Source organism: Lacerta agilis, chromosome 2, assembly GCF_009819535.1.
Source record: "Lacerta agilis isolate rLacAgi1 chromosome 2, rLacAgi1.pri, whole genome shotgun sequence".
Classification (NCBI taxonomy): Eukaryota; Metazoa; Chordata; class Lepidosauria; order Squamata; family Lacertidae; genus Lacerta; species Lacerta agilis.
In genome coordinates this window covers 46,426,164-46,449,002 of record NC_046313.1, presented here as the reverse complement: position 1 = coordinate 46,449,002, position 22,839 = coordinate 46,426,164, and the positions used below count along the sequence as shown (strand labels likewise).

At 41.4% G+C, this 22,839-nt stretch overlaps 1 protein-coding gene across 5 annotated transcripts in view; it reads right to left on the bottom strand.

Moving 5' to 3' along the window:
• Positions 1–22,839, bottom strand: part of KCNIP1 (potassium voltage-gated channel interacting protein 1) — a 307,522-nt gene that overhangs the window by 55,515 nt on the left and 229,168 nt on the right. The window lies entirely within an intron of this gene.

Here is a 22,839-nt window from a genome sequence, read left to right as displayed (position 1 = left end):
AGCTTGGAGAAGGCTGGTCTAGCATGACTCCAGCTGTAGTCAGACAGATATCCTCTGGAAGCCCACAGCCAAGCTGTAATGTTGTCTCCAACATACTGTCCCTGAACATGGAGATTTTATTCTTAGTATTTTTGTTTAACAGCTATTGATTCTAAAAGTAATTCAATAAATTCTAAGGCTACTGTCCATGTCAATATTCAGTTTCCTCCCACGTAATTGAACAATGTGGAACCTGGACACTGGAAATAGTAACCCACCAACAACTCTGTTTGTTTGCTTGATTTGATGGTGGGGAACATATAACCTGCCAGGGGATGTTACACTCCATAGTTAGTACTCCCATCTGTCCCAGCCGTCATGGCCAATGGTCCAGACAGATGGGAACTGAAGTCCAACATCATCTGAAGGGCCACAACTTCCCCATCTGTGGTTTAGATTAGGATTAGGTCCCATCTCCTCCTGGAACAGATACAATAATTTGGGGGGAGCCAGATTACAGTGTTGTAGTCCTGTATGAATGGAATTGGGAACTAGCCATCAGGCGCTACACAGTTTCTGTTTTAGTAGAGACCTCAGGGCACATCTTCTTACTTCAGGCTGTGTGAGAGCAGTAGGAGTAGAAATTGAAAAGCACTTGGAAGCCTGAAAAGAGTATGCGATAGCATCAGCCAAGGGCTGGTCACAGGTCTCAAACTGTGATCCATTTTTATAAGTAGATCTGAGAGACTCTCCACAATGTCCTTAATAAATGAAGCCCTCACCCAAGCACTCTGAATTATGAATGAAGTAATTCAGCTTTAATTGTTTTTCACTTTCTTGGAAAGGTTAGGGTGAACTACCTATGATGAGCCCAGATAATGCATTGCAAACGAATGCCTTATTCCCTGCAGAACTCTTGTAGTTAATAAGGGTTTGACCTCATTGAAAAGCACCTTAGACATGTAGAGTTTCTTGATTTATTAATGCCTTGGATTTCTTTGCGTCAGCATGTTTTAAGCATCTGGGCAGAAAAATGAAGGAAGCATCCATGTGATGGCAAATGGTAAATATAATGGATTGAACTGAGGCATCAGAAGTGATTGCCTAAATGAAGGGCAGGCGAGCTTTGTGATATCAGAGCTCTTGTGAATGAAGCAATTTTGGGGACGGGGACGGAATGATGAACACCTTTCTACTTGCATTTCAAAGATGAAGTCAATTTCTGACCCAGGATCAGACGTCTGTATTTTATCTCACTGTGCAACAGACAGAACAAAGATGGATGTAATGACAACTTGCCTGCTATGGATGAAGCTCCCAGTGGTGCATTTCAATTCAGCACATGTGGATTAAGCTTTAACTCACTCAAATGAGGGTATTTTTTTCTCCAGCACCAGCTCTGCATTTTCTCCACACTGATGTAAATTAACTGCAGAACATTCAAGAAAATGCAGTTATAAAAGAGAAGAAAACTAAGAATTGGAAGTTTGTCTTTTCAGTCAGGAGAATCTCCTACATACATAGAACAAAAAGGAGAAACATGAGGGTGAATGCAGCAGCATAGGACCTACTTATATGGTCTGATCCTAGGGGGCATCTACATCTATACTGGAACTGGTTATGATGTTTTCCATTGTTTTAGCACTTGTTATTTGTTGCCCTGGATTCCTTTGGGACCAGGGCAGGATATAAATTTAATAAATAAAATAAAATACTACTGCATCTACTCTGGTCTTTCCAACCCAACTGACACTGTGTGTTTCCTTATCATTAAAGAATTCATAATCAAAAATTGAATTAGCTAAGTTTACTTAATTTAACATTTGAACATAAAGCATGGGTGGAAGTAAGTGTCACACTATTATAAATGTTCAGCCTATGCAAGCATTTCAGCTTGACAGATGGAACAATTCTCCAGTGGGGAGATTCTCCAGTGGGGGCGGCACTTGGGGAAGAGAGAAGGGAAAGCCCTGTTGCAGAAGTGGAAACTCTTGTGTGCTGATGAGGTTTGTTAGGTGAATACTGCCTAATAATAAGTCATCTTTGGAAGAACAGAATGAAAAAAGAAGGTGCAACATGGAAACTGGTCTTAAGCATATACCTTTTGCAAATCTCCATTTACACTTATTTGTGTCTGTGCAAAAATGTCAGCTAGCTCGATTTAGGGGAGATGAGATCTGTGCTTTGGAAGTGCATTTAAGAAATGAAGATTATTTTGTGAGCAGTATAAAACAAGATTGGAGAGTACAGAAACTAAATGTGATGTAGAAAAGTTACTGAGTTTGATGACTTGATATGCCAGTTTGCTGGATATTTGTTACTGAAAGATGGTGTAGCGCAGAATAATGGCTAAAAGTGGGAGCTGTGAGCCAGGAAGACCCTGACTCATTTCAGCCACAAGTGTATTATAGCAGCCTAAACAACCCACAGGGGTTTTCAGCCTTAAACACCCTCCTTCCAATTCAGAGATGATATCAGTAGCCAGGCTCAATAGGAAAGAGTAGCAAGATAATATATGTGAAATCCTTTGAACACTTTTAGCCTACATGAGTGCTAAGTAGCATCATAATCATTATTATCCTTGAAATAGTATGATCATAAAGAAAAGGTAGCCTTTGCTGGTGAAAGACAAAATAGGCTTAAAGAGCAGTTTGGTAGAACTTGGGAAAATATGTGGCGGGGTGGGATGGGGAGCTGCAGCTGCAAGGAAGGAATTAAGTTCATTCAAATAAAATAAAATACAGGAAGAATTAACAGAAGGACTCAGGAACTAAAGCATATGGGGAAGAGACTGGATGACAAAAAGGGTTTATCTGTAGCATAAAAAGCAGATGGGAAGGGACCCAACATTTGCATCAAGAACAAGTGATTGCAGGCATTACCCAGGAACTTCTCAGAGGGAATGTTATTTGCTCACTGATATGACCAACTGACTGTACACCTATCCTGTCACAGCAATGCCTCTCTAAAATATCCAACTTCTCTAGTCTTCCATCTTGTCAGAGTGGAGAGACTATGTTTCCCCTCAACCAAGTCTGAGACACAAACTGAGCAAACCTTGCTGTCTCTCAGAGAAACTGAAGAACTCAAGTAGTAGTTAGCACTGTGACAGGTTAACAAGAGCTGTTAAACTAATTTCCCTAGGTAGGTGCAACTCTTGTGATTGGCTGTGCCCAAGGACCTGGAAACAGAACTCCATAAATATCAATATGGTCCCTGTATTCCAGAGGTGCAGAAACTTTTCCCATTCAAATGCCACATTCCCTGCAGGCAACTTTCAAAGGGCTGTATGCCAGTGGTAGAGCCAAAGGCAAAAGTGGGCAGAACAAACAATGTGAATCTTACCTTTCTACAGTTAGCTACATTCCAGACCTGTATCAAAGGTTTCTACATATGCATCAACAGCACAAAGAAAGTGAGGAAAGCAAGCTGCCTTGCTTCCTGGAGAGAAAAGGGTGTGAGCTGGCTGTTCCTTCATCTATGTAACTGAAAAAACTCTTAGTCTTGGGGGAGGGAGGTACACACCTACTCCCGAGGTGTGAGGGATGAACAGGATAGGGGCAGTAGTAGCTGGTGGTCAGAGCCAGGAAAGGATACTTCTTTGTCATCCGTGAAAGGGATTTTGCTCAGGAACCCATATTTCTATTGGTCAGGCAAAATAACTGATGAAAGGCATGGTACCAGATAGCAAAGCAGGTGCCAGAGATGTCAGCAGCAGAAAGTAGAGAGAGAGCCCCAATGGCTCTAGTGAGAGACTAAAGACTCATCCACACTTCCACTTGCCCCCTGCCTAGAACACACGGGTCCAAGCGGTTTTGCCCTTGCTCCACTGCTTTTCCCTGAAGAAAACCCATCTGCCACTCGTTCCGATGCAGCACTAAATATCAGGTTTCCCTGGGGGAAAGAGGCATGGCAAACAGAGGAGCCCTAACAACAATATATGGGCTTGTGGTTAATTGAACTAATAGAGAGCATTGGTCCAGGATGTTAATGCAGAACGGAGCTGGAATTTCTTTAATAGCACAACTTTGGGATTTCCTCACAGGTAAACAGGCACAGAGGGAAATGGTATAGTAGAACCAAAGTGACTGAGCAGGCTCTGAAAAATAATGTTTGGGGGAAATTCAGCCAAAATTAACCACTTGTTAGTCTGAGTTCAGTGGGGGAGTTAAGCTTGTGCTCAAATCTCCCCAGCAAAAATCAATGTAAAAATGCTTGACTTTGGTTGGATTGTGCCCATTGACATTTGTAGCATTTCTCCTTGTTTCTGCTACATTGGTCTCACTTTACAATGAAAGGAAGAAAGATTAGTCAGATTAAACAAGCCTTTAAGCTAACAGGGACCCTTGCTGTCAGTTCAGGGCTCAAATGTTTAGCTTTAAAGCCCTTGCAAGGTAATGATGTTTGAGACAATCATGTTTGATTTAAATTGACCATATAATTGTTCTGAGCCCCCCTAGTCAAATTTCCTTAACAAAACTGGATTTATCTGTTTGCCATGCAGTTCCTGCAGCCAGAGGTCGAGACTGTTGATGGAACTGAAGCAATTAATGGATACATTTATTTGGCACTAAAATGCACAGGAGTAGGGCTAAGCCAAAAGTAGACCTTTGGTCACACACACCTCTGCAGTACCTAGAACACAACATAATGAGAGTATAAAACACAACTATGGGATTGCACAATTTACCTACTAACAGCATTCAAAGTAGTGGAAATTACTCACTGGTAGGAGAGGAAGGAGTAAAAAAGGTGTTGAAATATATGTTAGTCCATGTTGACCAAATTTCGGACTATGTCTCTTGTGGCACCTTGAAAACTGACACATTTATTATGGTACAAGATTTTACGAAGTGGAGCATATTTCATCAGATGCATGAAGTGTTATACTGTACTCAGTTGGCAGGTGGCATGTATACTCCCAGGGAATGTAAGCAGTGAGGTCAAAGGGAAATGAAAATTTAAAAGTACAGAATTTAAAAGTACTCAGAATATATATCTAGCTTGATGAGGAACTGCATGCACAAATAGTTGCTGTGCCTGAGTATCCTCTCCTGCTCCACACATATACCCCACTCCCACCCTGGTAATAATGCTAATTTGGGCTGTGTTCTCTCCTCCCCTGCCCCAAGCAGCTCTTTGACACTACTGCAGACTATCTGATGGGGGGGGGGGGTTAATAACAATTGCAACTGGCTACTGCATGCTGGATCACTCTCTCTCTCTCTCTCTCTCTCTCTGTGTGTGTGTGTGTGTGTGTGTGTGTTTGTGTGTTTGTGTTCATGAATGCAAAAGTATCCACTGATTTTTCCGATTATGCATTACACTGGAAAAATAAAAGCAGAATGTATAAATTTGCCTTTTACAACCACTTCCGAGAGGCCTCCGGAACATTACTTCCATTTAAATTAAACCTGCACACCCATTGCTGGTTTGGGAAGCAGTGTGTAGACATTAGTCACAATCCATATGTATCCTGTATCTATCCTGTTGTTTCTGATGAAATACTGTGTTTTAATGGATTTCCCCCTGTGGTGGGGGGAAGACCCAGTAAAACCTGCCACCACCCTTTTGGGTTCCACCAGTAGCCCTGAGCCAGGGGTAAAAAGGGATAATGCCCCTGTCGTTACCAAGCTACAGGTTCAGACAGAAATCACACTGGTAGGGTCGAATGGATAGACACCAGTTTAGCTTCACAGTCAGAACCACAAACATAGACAAAAGTTGTCCTTTCAAAGGTTTATTAAAAGAAAGAACAATAGCTAAGAAAAGGTTACACAGTTCTCAAGAAAAAGGTTACAAGCAATAAAACAAAAATGTACAATATGGCTAGCTAACTTCTCATACTCACGTTATAGAACTTAGAAAATAAAGCAACATATCAACCCCTCTCCCGTAGGCAAGGCTTGACAGTGTACATGCACCATGATTCAGTACAGGTTCTCTAGTTCACTACACCCCCCAAACCATATTTAACGTAAATTGAGAAAAAGAGTGACCTTGCTGTGTTTAAGTAGTGTGTTAAAGATACTGTAGTAATTTGGCAGCTTTGATTCCCAAGCCAGAAATCATAGTTCCACTGGTATGGCCTATTCTGCCCCCAAACCACCTTCTGTTCAATCCAATTTAGTTTAGTTTCCTTTGTGGGGGGAAGGAGGAAGGGGATTGGACGCATAAACCTTTGTGCAAGGTATCTGGCTGTTAAAAAAAATGGGAATTCACATCTATCTTATTGAATGCAAAAGGCAACATCTAATTTGAATGCTTATCCAATTTATGTGCACAGTTCCTAAAAGCAAGTTTATCCAATACATTCCATGGAATTCCTACAGATTTCCAAGATTGTATGGCAGAAAAGTAGAAAGCTCCAGAGAAATAAAGGAACACATTTCATACATCCCTAGCTGTTAGCAAGATGTTTGTTGTGTCATTATGGTGTATCTAGAGTACATCCCACAACCCCCATAGTATTATATCTCCATGTTTCATATAAGTTAGTCTTAGCAAAAATATTTATTGCACTGAAATTCATAAAGAAGAGAAAAACCAGTTTAGCATTCTGCAATTACAGCGTAACGCAAAATTCATCAGACCAGAATTTAAGCTGTTTGGTCTCAAATATCTTACAGACTGCAGACTGCACATAACTAGGTCTTCCAATGTATCTGAGAAGAGCCTGTTAGTCTTCGTTTGCATTTAGAATTTATTTTGTTCATGCCTTTCATTTTTCATCTGTATAAATTTTGATTAAATGTATCAGTCAAGTAGAGCTGCACAGAATATTTGGTATCCCAAGGGAACAAAAAGGTAAAAGCCAGAGAGGGGAAATGCGCTGTTTTGCCTTAATGCCAGAAAATTACATATGCTACAAAACTATTTGAAAAATGTCTTGGTTTATTTCAGGGTATTTATTTTTTAATCATTTTAATCATGTGTGCATTTGGTTTTACCCTTGGGGTGCATAATTCTTGCTTCTTTCTCATTCTACTCCAACCCTCAAGAGTTCTGACGCAAACTTGGGCTGAACCAGATATACAGGTGTCTCCCCACTTGTGTGCAATCAACATGTGCACCATTTTTGGTGCTGAAATGGGGCGGGGGCAGAACTGGGCAGGGGTGGAACAGGGGAATCCCCACTTGCACGTGTCCTGGTACAGAATCCCCATGAAAGTGGGGATTCCTCTGTAATCAATAGCCCAGGCAGCTTGGTTTACTTACAGTTCTATAGTATACTTGCTTGAAATAGTGGTTTTATTGCAAAGAGGGCATGATCAGAAAGTTTAAACAAATCATTCAATCGTACCTTATAAGTGACTTTGTAGCACTCTTGAATTTGAAACACAGTAGCCTGTTTATAGTTTTTGGCAAAATCTATGCAGTACTGTACAATAAAGTCTCCTCTAGTATTATAGTTTGATCAATGGCTTGTTAAGTGTTTGCTCCAAACCAGCTGTGCTTTTGGGCACTTATCATCCTGGTTCATCAAGTTCCAGGCACGTCCCCTTGTTCTATTTACAAACCATAAGTTTAAAATGTGCTGTTCCTCCTGTTGGCAAAGACTGAAAAGGATGGTGCCATGGGTAGTCATTAAATCAGTTAGCAAAGCTGATCAGTGCTCAGAGTGGCCACTCTTGACATGACTGTTCCTAAGAAAAAAAGACACTGCCAGTTGGATTGTTAATTGTAACTGCATAAAAGTCCACACTTTTCTCCTGAATTAAGTTATACATACTCCTTCGCTGGAATAATATAACTCTAAATGGATAAAGGCTTGGGGGAGGACTACAGTTGTACAGAATAAGCTAGCATTTCATAAAGCTTGAGGTTTATGGATTAAGCTAGTAAAAAATACAGACTACTTAATTGTCTTGCGACCTCCTGGCCTAACCGTACATATCAAAGTAATCCCTGAGAAAGCAGTAAACTGCACTCTCACTCTCTGACACTAACTTGTCAAATCATTCGAAAAGTGGTTGATGGTTTCACCACCTCAGTCAGTACTTCAGCTCTTCATTAAATATACTCAAAGTAAATGCCTTCATATTCCTGCCCAACACCTATGAAAACCTATATTCTGTAGCATGCCATCTCAATCTATGAGCAGTGCAAGATTTCAGGAGTTTCAGGCACTTACTCGGGGTTCATGTTTCCTTTTGGAATAAGGCACAGCAGAGTCTGTGGTGTCTTTAGGATATATGGCTTATTTACACATATATACAACCTGAGCCTATAATGGAGGGATTCACAACATTAACACCCCCAAAAGGGCATTGTTTCTCTCATAGCAGCAGCCTTGGATTCAAAAAGACATCTAACATTGCTCTCTGACCCTCTGCCCAGCTTGCTGCTTCCTTAGTTCTAGGTCACATCATTACAAACTCTCAACTCAGGCTTTGTCCTTCTCACTACCCTTGAGTTGACGGATGGCCCTCACCCATCTGTCATCTTGCACATAACACATTTTCCAGCCCCCTTTCCTTTGTTCTCTTAATGGCTCATCACCCAGGCAATCACCTTAACACAGGAAGCTAGCCTGGCTTAAATCTTAACCCCTGCTTGATCCAGAGGTGAGAAAAATCTCAAATACTCCCCCCCCCAAACTCATAACAATACTGTTAAAAGTGGAATTCATAGAGTTTTGTGCAAGCATGATTAGAGGTCTCATGATACTAATATTTCTTTAAAAAAAAACATTTCCTTTTCCAATTGAAGATTCCCCCCCCCCCCATAGGTACTCAGAATCTGTGCAAACTATTCACATAAGACCAACTTTGGCTTCAGTCAAGAAATAATTGTGCAGTTTCATGTTCCATGGTATTTTTGCTGAAGGTGGTGGGAGGAAGGGCTTGAGGAAATGCAGAACTATTGGTCATGGCCTTGAGTTTGGAAGGAAAATCCTTCAATCACAAGAATGATTGCAGTGTCTCCTTCACCCTAAGGAATTTATTGCTAAAGAGAACTCAATGTTTCAGCCCAATAAATATCCCTATGGAGACATTGGTGCCAAACTGGTGGGTTCCCCCCACCGCACAGGAGTTTCTTCACAAACATTCAGGCATTCATGATGCATTCAAATAACATGTGCACAGAGTTATATTCAGTTAAAGAATGTTTATTCCTTAAAAACTACATACAGCTGGAATTGACTTAGAAAGGTTATCAAGGCTTTGATATTCACAAACTACAAAGTGCTTGCAGGGTGTGCTGTGCCTATTTTTCATACTACATTTCCTCTGGTACTAAGGTACCAACTAGTGTGCAAATGAACCCACCACTCAAGGCCTAAAAAGGGTTCCTGTAAGGTCAACATATGCATGACAAAAGAAGGAATTTGTGAGGGTCAAATTACATGTCACACACTTAATGCACAGCATGCAGCTACATCTTTCTCTCTCTCAAAATAATCACACCTGTGAAGAGACTGCTTTCAGGATTGCTGGGGGGGGGGAGGTTTATCCCACCCTCCACAACCACTGCCCCTATGCAGCTACAAGGTTACTATTGATGAAGGTTTCTTTTTTTGCGGGGGTCATAGCATGGGGAGGTAGCCTTTCCCTTCCCACATGTTGCATAGCTGTAATTAATTTAAGAAAAACACGAGGTGTATCTGCATATGAAGCATTAAGCATAAAATGTAGCTAGACCCTCAGTTACTGATTCTCTTACGACGTTGCCACAGGGATAGAGAAAGTTGCACCCATTCTACACCTTCCACTCAAACTGCTCTTAAGAAATACAAGTGGTACCTCTGGCTGCAAACGGGATCCATTCTGGAGGCACGTTCGCAATGTGAAAAGCCCGCAACCTGAAGCGCCATATCTGCGCACGTGCACGGCGTGATTTGGTGCTTGTGTGCATGCGCGAGCGGCAAAACCCAGAAGTAACCCTTTCTGGTACTTCCATGGGACGCAACCTGAAAAAACGTAACATGAAGCAAACGTAACATGAGGTATGACTGTACATAAGAGCTCTTTAGATCAGGTATTGGTAATCATTAATAAGTTAACAAAATCAACTCTAAATTGCCTTCATGCTGTTCTACACTAAAGTATTAGTCCCTCAATAAGTACAAAAATAGTCCACAATACATACTTATTGCTTGACTCTTCATCATTTGATATTATTTTTCCCTTCTGCATATTCTATTTTTGTTTGATGTTGCCATTAAATTGAGGATTGCCCATGTACGAAACAGCCCTGAGTGTGCAAGGCATGATGAATCACTACTCCAAACATGATTAGTGCAGACCATACCTGTCTGGCTAGGATGCTATAGCTTCATGGGTACCAGTTACATGGTTGATCAAGAGAACTGGGAAGATCACATGAAAGTACTGTGGAAGTTCATTGATGTCCTATTAGACAGCAAGAGGTGGAAATGAATGGATACCCTCATGCTGCAATACTTTAAGTTCCATTAAACACAGCAGGGCTTATTTCTGAGTAGATATGTGCAAGATCACACTGTCAACATAGGGGAACAACTGTCAGGCTCAATGTGATTTAGCTTAGAGAGGAATTGCTTGTCTATGATACGAGACTTTCATCTCACTATCTGTCACATTCACACTGCCAGACAGAGAAGACAGCTTTAAGGTTTATGGGAATGTAGAGTCAAAGGCAGAAAAGCAAGTGACCTGACCTCATCTCCAGACTCTCAACTCAGTGGGTCTTGTTCAGCTAATATTTTCCTGCTCTCGAGACTAGCTGGGCTGCAGCATTTAGAAAATCCCACTGCAATATTGATGGCGAGATTGGGATTCATTCCCCATTGTTCAAGAGGTCCTGAATAGAGTGATGTGCAGGGAGCAGTAATTGGCACGCTGTGGCCAGGGGTTTGTGAAATTTCTTTGCCTGCAGGTGGTAACAGTAATGGTTCCAATATATATGAACAAGAGAATGGCTTTTAGGTTTCACAAGCTAAATTTTGATTTCAGTTGAAGAATATGGGATACACTTGTGTGCTCTCACATTACCCAACAGGGCAACAGAATGACTGGGCTGGCTGACCTCCCTATTTCCCCTCTTAGTCCCTGGGGCAATTACACACACACACACACAACATCAGCCTGAAACCATTGCTCAAAAGTATAAGTACCACCAAAATATTAGCAGTTGAGGAATGGATTCCTAACTACAACACCTTTACTAGATGCCACTTGATGAAACCTGGCCTTGCATGTCACTTGCAATGTTGCCTATGGTACAAACAGCCCCCTGATACACTTCTCCTGTGGAGGACTGTAGTTCAGTGGCAGAGCACCTGCTTTGCATGCAGAAGGTCCTGTATAGGACTTGGGTCTGAAACCTTGGAGAACTGCTGAGCTAGATGGTCTGATTTGGTACATATCGGCTCTTGTGTTCCTGTGATGTACATGAAAATTTAGAGGACATGGGATTTTAAAGCAGCAGCAGTGCTTGACCTCAGCAATGAGAGAGCATGAGCAACACTAACTTATTACTTCCTTCGGCAGTAGGGTTGGTGATCACTATGAAGTGGTATCAGAGCTCCTCCTTGGCTGCTGTCTTTCCATATGAAGGCTTTTCATAAGAACTGAAGAAAAGCCCTGCTGGATCACAGGACCATCCAGTCCAGCATTCTCTTCTCACAGTGGCCAAACAGATGCCTATAGGAATCCCAGGAGGACAACAGCAAGCTCCTCACTTGTGAATTCCAGCAACTGGTATTCAAAGGCATAGCACATCCAACAGTGGAGGTAGAGGTAGCCATTGTTACTTGTTGCCATTGATAGTCTTATCCTCCACAAATTTATCTAATCCTCCTTTAAAGCCACGTAAATTGGTGGATATCACATCATCTTGTGGGAGAAAAATTCAGTAATTATCCACATTTCATTTATATTTTAGCCCACATGCACTGAGGATATCTCAGAAACTCACTTCGATTTGAGGGTAAAGTCCAGAAGCAGTATCTGTTCCCTACAGTGGTGAGTTGCAGGAAATCCTCTAGCTTTGCCAGTTCCAATACGGACTGCATTCACATGACAGTTTATTCTGTTTTCCTGACATTTCCCTAACTTCTGATTTTTGCATTATATCTGAACTTTCACACGATGTGAAGGCCATTTCCAGAAATATAGCAGAATATAGTGCCAGTTTAGTGCTCATTTCTGTGTTATTTGCTTCCAGAAAAAAATATCTGTGTGGATGCACTCACAGTGTCAGCTATTGGTTGTGCATCGGCCAGGCATGAGAGGTGAAAAGCTCTGGTTGTGTGGTTTGTCCCTCACATCGGTGCATCAGTTCAAAGTACCGGTAGGTTTCCAGTGTTGCCAATTATCAATCTCTATAGCTATATCTGCAACGCACACAGACATACACACAAGCACACAAAATCCTTGGCAGGAGAATATATCCACAGCTGGGGATTAAAAAATGAATGCAAAACCAACCACCAGGCAGAGGAACCTGATCTGCAAAGCAATGTGTATATTTTTAAAGTTTAATACAGGCAGGAAATTATTGTGGCTATACCATGCAGCAATGGAGTAATTCTAACTACTAATACCTTGAGTGTAATGGTAAGAAAGTGCTTATACCTCAGAGATTAAGAGATCAAGAATACGGCCTTCATATACTGTATGTGCCATGGAAATCAATAGGCTATTAAAGCCTGCGGCTATTGAAATGTGAAATAAAGCCAGCCCAAGAAGTTAAAACAGCATGAGATATCAGATTACTGTCTCCGTATACTAGTTTGCACAGTTCTAGCCAAGGGAAAGAATCTGGTGTAGTGGAGTCACAATCCTCCAACTGTTCATTCCAAACTAACCTCTCACTGACCTCAGTGGGAGGTCTCTGAAGCAAATGACTTGAGGACTGTAGCAACAGTGGGAAAATCAGAACTGCAATGGAAGATATAATACAAACGAGAACATGTTTATTTACTTTGAAGATTCCATTTTGCAGCCCCAGTAAAACCACACTCAAAACTAGTACAGGAACCAACTGCATTCATATTGAAAACCAGGATTATCCATATAGCATTCCCTCACTCTCACTCTTATCGTCTGCTGACCCAGGAGCAGCTCCCAGGGGAAATAATCTGCCAGCGATGGGAGCCCATGGCCGACCAAATGTTGCTGAGCTCCCATCAGCTTGGCTTGAAGCTGACCACAGGTCACCAGGATCTCCATCCTTGCTTTAAAGCAAGAGAGTGACAGTTTAATCACTTAGGTAAGGGTAACCCGCGGCCCTTCAGACATTGTAGGACTCCCACTTCTATCAGCCTCAGTTAACAGGCCAACAGACAGGGATAATAGGAGTTGCAGTCCAAGAACTCTGGGGAGGGGGCAGGTTCTCATCCCTTAACGAAAGCAGTCTTCACGTGTTGGTAGCTGTCAGGCATCAGCTCTGACTGAGATTCTTGAGGGGAGATGGCATCCATCATAGGTCAAGTGAATTCCAACTGCTCAGTCCAATTCCTATTCAAAATGAAGCCAGGAGATTATTACAGGAAGTGAAGTTTTTCCTAGTAGAAGTTCAGATTTATATATTCTTGACAGAGACAAGAAATAGGTAAAGAGCCAGAGTGGGGTGTGTGTATGTGTGTGTGTGTGTATGTGCGTGCGCAATCTATAGAGACTCATATTCCATTCCAGGAGGCCCAAAGCTAATCAATGAGAGCTCTAGCCCACATAGCTGGATAGCCCCTTATGATGACAGGCATTCATTGTTAAGAGAGCTATGGGATCATGATATCCTTGGAGGACAGGAAAGAGCATAAAAGCAGCTTTGGATTTACAAGTCTGAATAAATTATTAGCAGAAGAAGCTCTTTTTTATTTAATGAGAAACCAATTAGACTACTTCAAGTAATTGGCTTGCGGGAACTGGATTAAAGAACTTGTAATGAAATATTGTGTCAAAAATTGTTTGACATATCACAAAAAAGGAGAAAAGAAAAAGATGGGTGGGAAAAAGAATCTTAGGCCAGAAACACTGGCATGAGATGAAAAGTTTTTAGAAACATAAGGGGAGAAATGATTTCCCAGCATGAGTTGGCCTACATGATTTTTTATTCACTTAGCTCTCCCTCCAGCTCAGGTGCATGTTGGGACCAGTCAGGAGTTTGAAAGCAGTTCCAGGGAAGAGGTTTATTAAAAACCCCTAGGGAGATTGCAACACTTGTGGGGGCTTTATTTAGCTTGCTGGGTCACATCACTAACCACTGCCTTCTGTCCCAGATGGTTGAGAGTTAGGGTACACCACAGGTTCCCCATCCATGGCCTGGGCCCAGGCATGCTTCAGTGAATTGGGCACAAGGACCTTGGTGTTGTACCTGCTCTGGTGTGTCGTCCAAGCCCTTGCATGGCAGACTTGGAACATGCAAACTGGCTTACATTACCCTGTTGAGCAGCACATATCTAATGCCATGGTGTCCTGGAAGGAGGTTCTGAGGGAGCTGCAGTGGTAAATGGCTTCATGAGGATTTGTGGCTCTACTACAAGAAGGATGCCACTGGAAATGCAGCAGTGCCACATGTGCTAGGCTCCCTTAATCTCAGCTCCACTTGTGTAGATTCTGCACAAATTGGTGCTGACAGAGAAGCCCATTGCTACATTAGGGGGACCCCAGCTTGGTGGGACTCACTGCCTCCATCAATTAGCGGGTTGGCGCTGTCAGCAAGACCCACTTATAAAGGAACAATTGGGACCTCACTTTAAGCTCCCAGATGTTCCTTTGTAGCTATGTCCTTACTTGACCCACACCTGATGTCACATGTGTCAGGTGTGTGCAGGTGGCTGTGGTTTAGGGGAAATGGACTTACACAACTGGGTTTAATTATAGGCATATCACTGGAGGTTCTCCTTCCCTGGTGCAGATCACTCTGGGATCTCATGGGTAAGAAATTTAATAAATCATCATCATTATCATGCTACCACACCAAAACCAAGACTGAAAATAGACAGGGACCATATCACCTCTATGTTTTCTAATATGCTAGACTATGTAAAGATAGAAGTGGATGATAGTGGTGATGCAATAATATTTTTTCCTCTCCCTTAAGAAAATGCTAGTTACTTAATTGACCACAACTGTCTCAAATATATATTGAAACAGACAACACAGCAAGGTAAGTAACTGGTAGAAACTGCAGGGGTATAGCTTTTGCATTTTGTCTGCCGTTAACATAGCATTTCTTAATAGCCACTTTAACAGCAGTGTGCTTTGGAACCACATAAAAGCATAACACAAAGCTACCATTTTCTGTGCAGCATGTTCATAACTAGACGTTAATGACTCCAAAGGCAGCTGTTAAGACTTTCAATAAACTGAACACTAAAGGACAGCATTTCAGAAGTGGACATAAACAGACCAAGATAATATCAACATGCAAAATGTGAATAATAATGTGCAGTAAGTGCCCCTCAAAAGGCTGCTTTAAATTAACCGAAAAATAAATACTAGAAATGACCAAATCACATCCCAGAACGGCTTGGGATTCTGCAACTAATCCATACCATCATCCTGTAGCTCCCCTTATTATAGCAAATGCAGAAAGGAAAGCCTTCTACGCCATCAGGAGCTGCCAGCAGCTAATCTGAATTGATGGTTTGAGCACTAGGGGAAGTGAATAGGCTAGGAAAATCAAGAAGAGCGTGCAAAATGCAAAACTACTCAATGGGAAGCAGCAAATGCCCAAGTGTGTGCAGAAGCCTGCCAGTTTTTCACAGGCACTTACTGAACACTGTTCACATTTATTTACTAGACTTATTCCCTGCTTTTCCCACAAGGAGCTCAGAGCAGCTTTTACAGACAACTGCTCATACAGTCAGTTTACATGGCCAAATGTGCTTGGTTAAATCAGTAGAAATGTGCCAGGGGCCTTTAGACTATTCTCTGTTAATCTGTAAGATATTATCAGTAAGAAAAACCTCTGGATAATTAGAAAATGAGAGGATGATTGAAAACAAACATATTGCAAGGCTGGCCGTACCATGAGGCAGAGTGAGGCAGCTGCCTCAGGCAGAAATGGTAGCAAAATGTTAGTTAGTTTTTTTAATTTATCATTGTTGTATATAGATGCTTATAGGGTTTTCTGCCTCAGACGTAAAAATTAATCGGATAACCTTGGACAACATGCACCTTGCCTTTTTTGCGGGGTAGGGAGGGAAGGGTAGATGGCATCTGCTGTTCTGCCTCAGGCAGCAAACTGTCTTGAGCCAGCCCTGTTTCTGGGCAAAGAAGTGTCTTGGCAATTAACAAAAGCAGGGTATTCTTGGCTGCTGATCAATAACCATCTCCACAAATGAATCAGCAAACTTGACTCCTGCAAGGGGGAAAAGTTCAGTGATCTACTGTTCAATAGCCCAGAGTTTAAACTAAGTTACAACTTATTTGCACTATCTTATAACTGGCGCTGTGGGTTAAACCACAGAGCCTAGGGCTTGCTGATCAGAAGGTCGGCGGTTCGAATCCCTGCCACGGGGTGAGCTCCTGTTGCTTGGTCCCAGCTCCTGCCCACCTAGCAGTTCGAAAGCACGTCAAAGTGCAAGTAGATAAATAGGTACCGCTCCGGCGGGAAGGTAAACGGCGTTTCCGTGTGCTGCTCTGGTTCGCCAGAAGCGGCTTTGTCATGCTGGCCACATGACCCGGAAGCTGTCTGCGGACAAACGCCGGCTCCCTCGGCCTATAGAGCGAGATGAGCGCCGCAACCCCAGAGTCGGACACGACTGGACCTGATGGTCAGGGGCCCCTTTACCTTTACCTATAACTAAAGTGTAAGTTTCATTAATATTGGAGAAATATCTAGTTTAATTAAAAATGTTTTCATTGAAAATGAAATCCTATAAAAAATATCTGAAAATGAATTTAACCTGGACAAGCTATAACATCTGTTGTTATAGCTGTGTTGAGATATACAATTAAACTAAAGCCCCATCCAGAATTCCTTTCTCATAAACCCAGCTGTGTGTGGACAACTTGTGGTGACTTGACACCAATGCATATTAAATTTTCTCTACATATAGTTCTATGCTATATGTAGTATACCGGTATATTCATTTGAACATAGTAACTTGAATCTAAAGGTTCCTGTGCAAAAGCTTAGTGTTGTGTGTGCCTGTGTCAGTGATTTCCCCCTGGAAACATACCTACCGCATTCTTTTCTGGAGAGTCACTCCAAATGTCCAGGAGCAAGTTGGCAAGGAGGGTTCAACAGAGTTGCAGAAGGAACTGGAACCTGAAAAGCTCTGGTGCACCCACAGATGGACTCTCTGTTTGCACACAGGGATCTTTGGATCGTAGACAATGTGTAGTTTCAAACTAATGTGTCCCATCAGTGCAAGGATTTCCACTCGTACAGTGGGACTAGCCATTCAAATGAGCTCGGACTCAAATTAACTAGGGAAGGACTACAACTCAGTGGTAGAGTATATGATTTGCATGCAAAAGGTCCCAGGTCCTATCCTTGGCATCTTCAGATAGAGCTGGAAAAGAACCCTTTGTCTGAAAGGATGGAGAGCTGCTGCCAGTATAGGGAGACAACACTGAGCTATATGCACCAATGGTTTGAGTCAGTGAAATGCAGACTTCCATGTAGACATGGATGGGTCAGCCTATTTCCAATTCATGTCAGTTCTGCATGCATTTAATCATGTCAGTTACATTTCCTGTTTTTTATTATTATTTAAAAATCTCTAATATGTACACTGTCCCCTAAAACAGCCATTTCCCCTTCAAAAATACACGTTCAGGAGACTTTTCTATGCATTTCCCCTAAAATATGCCTTTCATCGTGGAATACACATTTCTTTACACTTTTGTACACATTAACCAAGACTATATCACACAAATAAAACAACACAAAATCAGATAAAAATGCAATCCAACGGTGTTCCATGAACTGTGGATTAGGCTGATTCGCTTTAAAAAGGCAACTGAATGAAATTCTTCTCTATTCCCATTCCTATGTACCTAAGCCTCAGAAGCTCTTTCTTTCTTTCTTTCTGATCATGGAAAATCCAGGCCTCCTAAAAAATCTCTGGTGATCTCTGTATTATTATTTCTTTTTCTGGAGAACAGATCCTTTACCGAAGCAACAACCTTGGAGAGAAAAAGTGAATGTTTGAATTTCTTACTTTTCAAAAAGTAAAACTAGAAGACATCCATATAAGAATATGAGACCTTTGTTGTTGTGGCATTATTTAATCAATCCTGGCAACTATCCAAGAATGCACATCATATTTGAACCAGATCACTCTATATTTAGGAGAAATGAAATGCATCAGCACTGTAAATCTATCTCAGTGATTGATGGGGGCTCCAGTAAGAAAGCAGAACAAGAGCCAAGCTCATAAAGCAGATTTAGCAGAGCCCAGACATATCCTCAATAGATGAAAGGGGCTCATGCACCTTTCCCCAGGTAGAGCTCTGAATGATTCACTCAACATTTTCCTAGATGCCAGTTAAATAAGAGAGAACCCCAATAAGAGGATCTTTGCTCTCACTAAGGCTGAAATCCTAAAGTGGGAAGAAGAACCAAAGGCAATTCATCAACTGCCAGAGCCAAAGCCCTGTTGAGCTTGAGTAATGGTACAGTACTGTGTTGCTCCGTCTGCTTTTGTAGTTTGGTTTTTGTTTTTTTAAAAAGTTTTCAATGAAATGAAGCAACTTGGACACACTGAGAAGCATGTTGAGAAGTGTAAATTCCTCCTCCCCAGCTTGGGGATTTGTCAAGGTACCAGGATGGTTCTGGATCCTTCAGTTCCAAGTTGTTTTCTGGTTCATGAACTGCACCTGACACACATCTTTTTTGGCCCTACTGGTGTTGGACCAGGGTGTCAGAGCCCTTGATGGTGGCAGGGAAGGAAAATCTGACACTGAATCTCCCTCTCCAACATCTGAGCTTTGTCTGACACTCTAGAGAGATATCCAATCTGTCCTGTGACTCCTGGAATGCCTTCTCGGGAGCTAAAGAATTGCACACTAAGAGGATCATTAACCTCCTTCATTCATTTTGACTGAAATGGGGCGGGGGTTGTAGATGTGGTTGTTAGAAATATAAGAAGATGGTGTCTTTGGTGGAAAAACCATGATGCTAGAGAAGTGCAAATACATACACAGGTGGATAAAACAGTTCGGCAGAGACCATTTTGGAATTTAATCCTCCTTTTCTGCAGAAATCTCATGGCTTAAAAATGGGGTCTATTTTATCTTGTCTGCTGACAAAAATATTTTATGGCTTCATATGAACCAACAAGAGAAACATTATATCCTACTTATGAAAAAGGGGAAGATTACGGAAGAAGAGATGCAATAGATTTTAAGAGACTTTTTTGAATCCTTTGTTTTCATGTTCCTTGATCTGATCTTGGTTTGGTACTATTTTTTCCTTACAATTATTAGGTCTTTTCCTGGGAATAGTCACATAAACAATCCCATCTAATAAGAGATCCTATAGTGAAGACAATTATGTCTTTATGCTACTTAGCCAATCAAATTTGGCTTTCTTTGGTATTCACCTAATACTTCTTCCATGCTATTATTACCTTTGGTCACACAGACTTTAAGTGTTTGAGTTCCTGGGTTATCTTCTACTACAAATGGTTTCAAAGGGCAGATATTCAGAAGAGGGAGTCTCTGTTCATGTATCTTAGATCTTCAAATCCAGGAAGTTCATAGAATTCTTCAATGGAGAATGGGTCCCCATTTGTTTAAAGTAAGATAGAATGAAAAAGTAAATTATTCTTGATTCTATAAGCCTTCACCATTACATTGATGGTCACCGCTATTCCATTTTAGCTCAATAGGATGGCATATAGAATGCTATAAAATGTTATATTTGATTAGAGATCATTTATATTTCTTTAGAACTGTGGTCTTTTCAATCTCAACAGGAGGGCCTTCATCAGGCAGAGCTGTTCAGAGGAACAATAAAATAAAATGGATTGTCTAATTATGCATTTTTTTTGTCTGAATGTTTCTGACTGTCAGATTGCTATTTTAAACCACTAGCAGCCCAATCTACAATTCAGTAAAACTGAATTTCTTGTGTCAGCAGGACAGAGGCACAATTCTCATATTGATTTTGAAGCCTCCACAAGGTGACTTCTCCTTACATTTTCATTTTGCATAATCAACATTTCTTCTGAACACACTCCCAGATGTGCTTACCACACCCAGAAAGTCCTCTGAAATATCACATCAAAAGGGAACATGTTCAGAAAAAAAGTTCATTAGATCAATCATTAATTAAGATTGGGGAAGGGAAGCTCTCCGTGTGATGCCTTTTAGCAGAATAAGCACACTCATTTTGTTCAGGGATCCAGTCATCTTTACTCAACTCAAGCTAGAACTTGTATTACTGATATATTTCAGCTTCTCAGCAAAGTGCAGTATTCTTCTCCTCAGTAATATGTATGTTGTGATTGTGAGTACTGTGTGATTGTGAATGTGAGTGTTATAGATCTTATTGCACAGGGTCTGTGACCACACAAGCAGAGTATAAAAGGTGAAGATCATTCCTTGTTTATCTTCAGCATCTTGCAAATCTCCTGTATTTCGCCTTTGAAGGACGGAAGTTCATTTAGTTATCATTCTCTGTAAGAGCAAACTCTGGTGGTTTAGTGTCTAGCATTCTGGAGTGAAATGGTACCACACCAAAAATAAGCTAGTTGTTTCTGTATACTCAGGCGATGCCCTAGATATGCAAAATATGTACGTTGGAGAATTAAAAGAAACGTGGGAACATAGGAACCTGATTTATACCAAGTCAAACCATTGGTCCATCTAGCTCAGTATTGGTCTACACTGATTGGCTGTGGTTGTCCAGGGTTTTAGACAATGAGTCTTTCCTATCCCTACCTTGAGATGCCAGGCATTGAAGCTGGAGCCTTCTGCAAGCAAGGCAGATTCTGTACCACTGAGCTACGGCTGTTCAGAAAACCTACATAAAAACTGAAAAGCAACCTCACAGGAAACAGTGAGTTTACAGAATGTTGATGACAGTTGATATTACAGTGAGCCTGGGGAACAAGGAATCTAGAAGGCAGGTGGTCTGTGTGCTTATGTCAATCAAGTCTATGACTGAGAGCAATTGGAGACACTGGATGTTTGGAATCTACCTGTGCCAATTTAAAACGAAACCCAAAAAAGTAAAAGAAAAGAAAAATGGAGGGCGGCGGAGGAGGGGGATTTAAGTTGCTTCTAGTAAGTATCTTGGTGTGGGTGGGGAAAATTAGGGTTGGGGTGTCCTTTCCATTCCAGAAAAATCACCTTGCAAGAGGCCTGAACAGCACTATAAAGCTCCTGTTTCAGGTTTTCTGAAGATAGAAGCACTTACCCTAGCGGGTGAAGATACACAGCAATACTTCATTGCAGATCCTGCTTGTCATTATTAACAACCATTGCAATTTGCATGATATTATTATTATTATTATTATTATTATTATTATTATTATTAATCACCTTCTCCATGATTGCCTCAAGGTGATGTACATTATAAGTGGTAAAATGCAGCAAAAAACACAAAAACCAGCAGATTCATTTAAAACCAAACAAAAATTTAAAACACATAGTCAACTAAGCCAATAGGTAAAAGAACGAAAGTTTACTATCCTCCTTCTACTTTCCCTGCTCTCTCTCACCACCTCTTTCCTCCCCCAAACTTATACTGTCTATAACATTAGTGTCTCACATCAAACATAACTGATCTGTAGAAAGGATCCAAGAATTGAAAGCAGAAATGCTGTATGTACTTTTGTAACCCAAGAAAATATTTAATAAAAACAATAAAAAACTAAGCCAATATGCCTAAGGAATTTCTTAAAAGGTTGGCAAGACAGTGTAGAAGCCATGCTTATTATCCTTTCCCAGGTTGGTTTTTCTATAGCAGGGATGGGGAACCTAGTATCTTCCAGACGTTATTGAAATGTAATTCCCATTATGCATGTTATTGGATTAGTTGGATTTTGTAGGGCCACACTTACTCTACAGGGAGCTGGCTTCAGGCACCAAACCCATTGGCAGAACAACTTTGCATTACAATGATTTGTTCAAACGTGACATGAAGGCTGGCAACATCAACCCCGCCATATGGGAATCCCTTGCAGATGACCACAGTACCTGGAGACAGTCAGGTCATGCTTCCACAGCAGTGACCAGAGGAGGACTGCTGGGAGAAGCGCAGAGAGAAGAAACACCAAAGTGCATCTGCAGTAGCACAACCGGACTCCTTCATCTGTCAAAACACGTATCTTCCATATTGGTCTCTACAGCCACAGCAGACGCTGTAACCTTCCAGAAGTTCGACTTTAGCCCCAAAGATGCCTTCCTCCATTGTCTCCTGAGACAGGCAGATGCCAGCAACTATCCAACACCACTAAATTGCACAAAAGTCACACAAACAGGAATTGCATGAGTGGTTTTTAAAGCGTAAGTAGCAACTGCAGCCCACCTCCCCAATCTAGATTGAGGTTGTGGTGGGAGGTAGAGCAGAGGGGCTTTAATGCTTTACAGTTCCAATCCAGATTGGGGAGCCTGCATCTGCTATTTGTACTGGAAGGAAAGCTTCCATCAGTTTAACTTACAACTTTCTTTTTCAGTGAAAATAGCAGAGGTGTGGGTCCTATCCTGGAGCAGTAAAGCCCCTCCGTCCTCCACCAAGGTGCCAATTGGGTCGCTCATTGACACTAGATTTACTGCTGTTTACACTTGCAAAATATTTTATGCCACTGCTGATTTTATGTATGGTGTTGCATTTAACTTGGCCCTTCAGAATTAGTCATATCCATAAGGAAAACATAGGAGAGCGGCATTCCTCTTTATGACTAAGCCCACAGTAACCAACCACAACCAACTTTATTTTTTGTACAGTTTGCCACCTGTTCTCCATCAG